Below are 7004 nucleotides of genomic sequence, written 5' to 3'. Positions count from 1 at the left end.
AGAGCTGATCCTGGATTACAGCCTAAAGGAACTCAAATCTCTTTCCTGTCTAATGAGTTCTGCGCATTCGTTTGATCCAAGGAAGAGTGACATTTTAGAATTAAGACAGTCAATTTATTAATAACAAAGTATGATTACCAAAGTAGGCCTTACAAGACCTTAAATACAACAGTTAAACAAAGAAATGCAAATTATTCAAATTGTTCAGATTGTTCAGAAATACCACAGTTCCAGCGCTTGGTCCAGTCTCTGTCAGTCATCCTGGCTCACCCAGGTCCTCCCAGAGAGTGGCCCTTAATCTTTAGATCGTCTCGTCTTTTAAAGCCAAGACACTCAAGACACTCCCATCATAAGTTAAGTTCCCCAAATCTGACTCCATAATGAACAACAGATGTTGTTTGATCTGATCACTAATCTAAACAAAGAATCTGACCTCCTTCACACCTGTTATCTCCAACCAGGTTCGTGGACCATAAATTCCGTGTCTTGATACTTCAAAAGTCAGGAACATCCTTGTCTAAACAATCACGACATTTGTTACCGTGGCTTTTATCCTTCCTCCCCCAATACATATGTTATCTTCACAGTCACCTTTAAGCCATGTCACCAAGGGCCATAAAAGTTAAGGAACAGTTGGCAGAGACCCTGAGCCCTGAAACTTCATAACCCCTGCTGTGAGGAAGAGAGATGTCGTAAAACACAACACAGGATGTTTAAGATCTGAACGAGAGATGACATTATCAATGTTTAACAGTTGATTACACAAAGGACATACATTCAACTCATCAATGGATACACCTATAGGAAAGTAATTTAGAATATGTCTTCAATGCCTCCTTTGACCTCTGAAACCAGAGGTCAACCTTTAAAATGTTGAAGTTCAAAACAAACCTTTTGTCTCAAAATCTGGTACATGGTAAATGATCAATCAGTTTGCAGTTATTTCCATAACTTCTACACACCATTTTCTCACCACAAACCCTTAAACAAACTCTGTAATCGAAAAAGGAGCAGGCTGAAGCCCAAACTTATTTTCCTATCCTATGTAATCCATGAAATAAACCCAAAATATCAATTTTCTAAACAAAAAAATAAAAACAAAATCACTTCACATTTCATTCATTTCACCTTGTAATCCTTAGGTATTTTACATTTCAATGTTATTAGCTTTTCATTTATATTTTTTAAATGTATCTTATTTTTAAACTGACCAGTTTCTACAAAACTCTGTCACTAAGCCTCTTTCATTATTTCGCTTACATAAATGAAACCAACTATATTTAAGATTAGTTCTCAATTCTTAACTCAAAATAATGCTTCTAATGTTTTAAATGTAAAAATGTCAACTAATTTTTAAAATGCCAGACTTTCTAAGTTATGTATTAGTAGTTTTTCTAATGGGAAACATTGCGAATTATTCTAATAACTCATTCTGGAGTTTTTAATCATAGGGTCTATGTATTTCTACATGTATTTCCCCAAAATCTCAACACAATTTCATATATGGCCTTATACGTGAGAATTATAATATGCAAAAATTTTACAAATCCCCTACTTTGTAGATTATACAATTAGATTTTTTCTCATTTCTTTTTTCCAAATTATTATTATTTTTATATAATGTGGCTTCTAACTAAATTCATGCTCACAGATTACTCCCAAAAACATCATCTCATACAATCTTTCAATTTTTACGGACACCCTATGTGTCTGTTTCTCACTTTTGGAAGCATTCAAAAACTATTTAACCTGTGAATTTGATATGAATCATACACCCTCCTTTCACTGAACAATACCAATTGCTACAGTGAAATCTAACATTTTTAAATCTATTTGTTCAAAACCAACCAAGATTTTATCACTTCCGGTGTGAATCTTAAACAAGAAAACCTCAATATTGAATTCCCAAGTTTGTGTCAGAAAGCCAGCATTACAAGGGATATCATTCAAAGAGTATTCAAGCGAGCTACCAATGTCGTTTGTGGGCTTCCAAACTTTTTAGTTCATCAAGTGAATTGAGATGATTTCATGAGCAAAACAAACTCAATGAGGGACATGATCGCTTGGTGGAGGCGCAGGATTCCATTCAGCACCTCTTTGATAGAAAGAAATGGAAATTCCCTGAGCGCCCCAGTCCATGTGGGCTGAAGACTCAGGACAATGCACTCATGTAGGCATTGTAGGGTGTTTCCGCTGGTTGTTGTGGAAAGCCATATTTCAAAATGGTTTAAGGAAATAGGCAAAAGCAGGAAAATTGCCATCAAGCGGTAGTGATGTGGTGGAAAAGGTCATCGCTGGCAGCGAGACTTCATCAGGTGCAGGGGTGGATCACTGCTGGTGAAAAGCAGTGAGACTTCAAGGAGTGAGGATGCAGGGACCACAGGAAGTAGGGGCCGCAGATTGTAGGGCCGCAGTTGGTGGTAACGCTCTACCACTTGTTGGGGACAGCACGCATCTTCTGTCCACCTGGAACTCCAATCCGGTCCGGACTTGGATGTAGCTGGTTAAGCTTCCTGTGTAGAACCCTCACGTGTCTGGTCTGGTCTCACGTTACACCCTCCTTCAGCTCGTCCTGTCTCTAGCGTGGCACCTTTGACCTCTCCGCTAGACTCGCCGTTCGTCTGGACTAGGTCTCCTTTCTCAGACCCTCAAAGCCATGTCGGCGGTGAGCTCTTAGTCATGGAGGTCCCACTCTTAAACCTAACAGTGCTGCAAATCATTTCTGTATGAAATTGAAGGTTATTTCGCAAGCGCACAATGTTCATCACAAAGGACAAGACAGTTACACATTATCACAATATCATGAGACACAACACACTCAACAAGGTCCTGGTGTCTCTAGACCACCAAACTACTGACAGGTGTGTTGCTTCTGCTCCTGGAGAATTTAAGTCATCATTAGAAACAAACACTGTTACTAAACATCATTGATATGTGAAATGGAGCCTTCAGGTTCCGACCTGATCCTGCAAAATAAACGTTTTTGGTGAAGGGTCTCTCTCACTCTCACACACACAGAATTGAGGAAAGAAGAGATTTATGAGGACTCTTCTCCACCTCACTTGAGGTGCAGCATTCCTAGAACCTTTTAGGATAAATCTTGTTCACTTCGTTAGACAAATATCAAAACAATGATCAATTGAATCATGCACATGCACGTATCACATGCCGTTAATATGTTAGTGTTCATTGCTTCTTTCTCTCAGTGCACACATACACATGATCTCATCTTCTTGCATCCTGGCACTCACATAGACACACAGACAAATAGACACATGGACACATAGACACACAGACACACAAACACACAAACACATAGACACAAAATCTGTTGCACTGCAGATGCACAGTGTTCGGTCTACGTCATGTCATGTCTGTAAGTCAGTCAAATGCATAAGTTCAGTATCATCTGATCAAACTGATGATTCAAATATAAAGCGGTTATTTCTTTTAAATGTTCTTTCTTCAATTCATTTATCCAGTTGATCGACTCATAACGTTTTTTTTTTTTTTTTTATTAAACTTTACTCAAATCAAATTCATAATAAGTGATTTCCAGTTTAAGTTTAGAAATTAACTATTTTAAAGTAATCATCAAATCAACAATTATCAAAAGTTCCCAAAAATATTCTAACCCCTTATAGTTATTTAAAATATTTATATTTTTCTTTATGACACACACCAAACCGTTCCCTAAAGAATCTTAAAATCAATCATTTTAATTGAATTATCAATTATCACTTCTATAAAATCCTTCATAGGACATGATCTCACTGCCATCAGCGCTAATGACAATGTATCAAGCCTCGTCATTACTTTTAAAATCTAAGTTAAAAATTATTTTTACTTACAGACCTCAACAGACTGAATTAAGAATCAACTTCTTCATTAACTTCTTTATCACCTCGATTATTCATTCACTTCTGGTTGGTAAAGTCTCAACATTCCTAAACACAAATTAACAAGTTTTCTCTTTCATCTTCAAAGTAGATCTGAGATTGTTCTGTTGTCAAGCCTGTCACTCCAAACCAGTCAGCATATCAAATCATTTACAATCAGAATATAATGTAGCAATACTTATCCTAAAAATGATCCCAATTCAATGATACTACATTTTCAACCATATATCCTCTTCCTCTCCTTTTATCCCTGTTTTCTTTCCAAAAGTAGCAGATAAAAGGATAGTTTACTTCCCGTTTTTTAAATTATTTCATTTCACTTAAACTTCCTAACTCCCTACATTACACCATCTCACAGTTATGACTGTTCAGAATCTCTTCTACTAGAGAATTATACTCCCAATCAAAAATAAAAAGTCTCAAAATCTTCTCTACAGAGAATTCCCCTTTTCTATTTTAAATCAGAGCTTTCAATGCTTTCAATTAACGGACAAGAAAATGTCAAGAAAACAATATCATGCAAGAAAAGGAGGATTTTCTTCAGCTACAAACATCCTCATGGGATCAGTCAATGTATTGGTTTTGGCCTGTTTCGCAAAACATGACCCATGAGTGGCTTTGTCGTGTCATCAGACAGGGATCTGATAAACTTTCTCTTCCACCTCAGCCCACCAGCATCACCTGCATGGTCCCATCAGTGAGAAATCTTCTCACGGGACTTAGGTCAAGTAATCGTGACTGTGCCTGTCTTAGGTTGTCCCATGGTTTGAGTCAGGATCTTACCCGTCATAAGCGAACCAGCCTTCCATACTCTCCTGAATCAGGCTGCTTCATAGGGCGAGAGTGATAACAGTAGAGGGGAGAGAAGCCACTTTGCCTTTTTCTTAAACCAAACATTTGTTGTGATGACTGTCGGACCCCAGAAAATTGTTTGTCAAAGTAATGGTCATTTTCTGATGTTTCACTGTGACCCATAGTACTTTGATTGTTTGACAGAAAATTTCATCTCCATAAAAGAAAAGGTTTTTTGAAAAAGTGTAATTAGATAGACACTATGTCTCAAAATTGTGTTAAAAGTCACAGAGTGGAAGGAGTGTGTTAGTAGGACAGGAACAGATCTCAGAGTCTAACCCCAAGTAGTGAACAATCCCACAGATAGAGCTCCTCCCTCTAGAGGTTCAGTCTAATTTCATGTCATGGACAAGAAAACACTCAGTGGAGCAGAACTTGCTTTGAATTATAAAATGATCTTGAAAACCTAAAAAATATACCTAATTTAAACAATCCTAGATGTTAAAACAGCTGACACAGTCTCAGAGTAAACAAACAAGCCACAAAGAACAATCTCAGTCAGAGTCGAAACTTTACAACAAGGACTAACTTTAGCTCACAATTTAAACAAGTAACCATTACTCTTTATCAGCCAAGACAAATACTTACATAGTCCAACCAAATAGAGTCAAGCAACATAAATTCACAGAACAACCATAAAACCAACTAGATTTAACCTCATGATACAATGTGGGTTGTGTTTTTAAGCTTTTAAACTAAGATTTACAAAAAGTAAAATTCACAGTATAGAGGGACGCCTGTTGCTACACAGTGTCCTTTTGACCTTACCATCCCCCCTGTTAAGACATGTGTTACTCCATGACAGAACTCTGTCCAACAATGAGCCTGTTCAATAATGGAACTGGTTTTACTTTAATATGTTCAAATTCATTTTTATCTTTAACAGTTAGTTTCTTGTCTTTTCACTGATGTTGAGGAACAAAGGAAATATTAAGTATTTCCTCTTAAATGTTTTATTTTAATTTATTTAAAAGCCTTTATCTTTTTACCTATTATTACTTTTTATTGGTATAGGATTTTTAGCGCTATAATCTTAATTATTTTCTTTAGAGAAATTTATTGTATTCAGTTCTTATCAATTTGTTAATTTTAATAGGAATTTTTATTTTCAATAACAATATTTTAAGGCCTAGTTTTCCAAACCATTCATAATAAGTGTATTTTTGTGTTCATATTACCTAGTCAGAAGTCTCTTGGGTCGTCAATAGTTCCATGTCAAGTCACTGGCTTTAGAAAGTTGTCTGCTTTCCTCCCGTCGATCAGATGGTCGAGTGACGTGGATGTTTGCCGTGATCCTGCATGTAGTTCCAGGTTTCTCCTGTGTTTCTGTATTTCGGGGGTTGTGGGGAATTTCCCCCTCATTTCTCCTCTCAGAGACACTCTCCTTTCAAACAGTTCTCTGCACATCCTTTCAACACAACATATCTGTGATTATTTGCCAAAAATAATCCCGTACTCTGCCATTCTTTCACATTCTTTTTACCCTCTTTTTCAACTTCCTTTGCATCCTTGTCTGTTGGGACAGAACTTCTCATTTGCTCGAATATTTTTTCAAGTTGCATCCCAACAGATTCACCACACCGTGGAACCATTCCCCAGTCAAACCATTCTTTCTCCCGGTCAATTTCCACACTCATTTTGTTACAAGAAATGAAAACGTCCACAGACGTTTCTCAGCACAGCGGCTGTAAATTAGGAAAGTAAAAGAAGAAAAAATGCAACGTTCAAAGACGCTGTAAGTTTGATATCAAAGGAAATATAAAAGGAGAACGTAACATTCACAGAAGCTACGTTTTTTCAAGAGAATATGGAAAGAAAAGAAAAACGTAACATTAAAGATGTTATACGTTTTAGTTCAAGAGAATTTGTTTTATCAACGCTCTGTCTGCGTTTTAGTCCAGGGATTCACCTAAAAAAGGACAAGGTCGTAGGTTTTTTCCTCAGCTCAGCAGGCTGCACCCAAAATTCCACTTCAAACCACAGATTAATTTCAACTTCATAGAAAATTAACTTCTTAACAACACAAAATCCAGCTATAATCACAATACAACGCAAAACAAAACTAACAAAAATGACGTCTTTAATTAAACCTAGTTCAAACTCAGAGTCCCACTCTGGGCTCTTTTGGTTTTAATCACCAGGGCCTCCAACCCTTTCGGTTCTTCTAGATATTGATACAACTCAATACTCCGGCCCCATCCAGAGGAGAACGCAGGTTCCTAACCTTTTTTTTATTTTTTTTTATAAAGACTC

Source organism: Callionymus lyra, chromosome 11, assembly GCF_982586985.1.
Source record: "Callionymus lyra chromosome 11, fCalLyr1.hap1.1, whole genome shotgun sequence".
Taxonomy (NCBI): Eukaryota; Metazoa; Chordata; class Actinopteri; order Syngnathiformes; family Callionymidae; genus Callionymus; species Callionymus lyra.
This window is presented reverse-complemented; position numbering follows the sequence as displayed.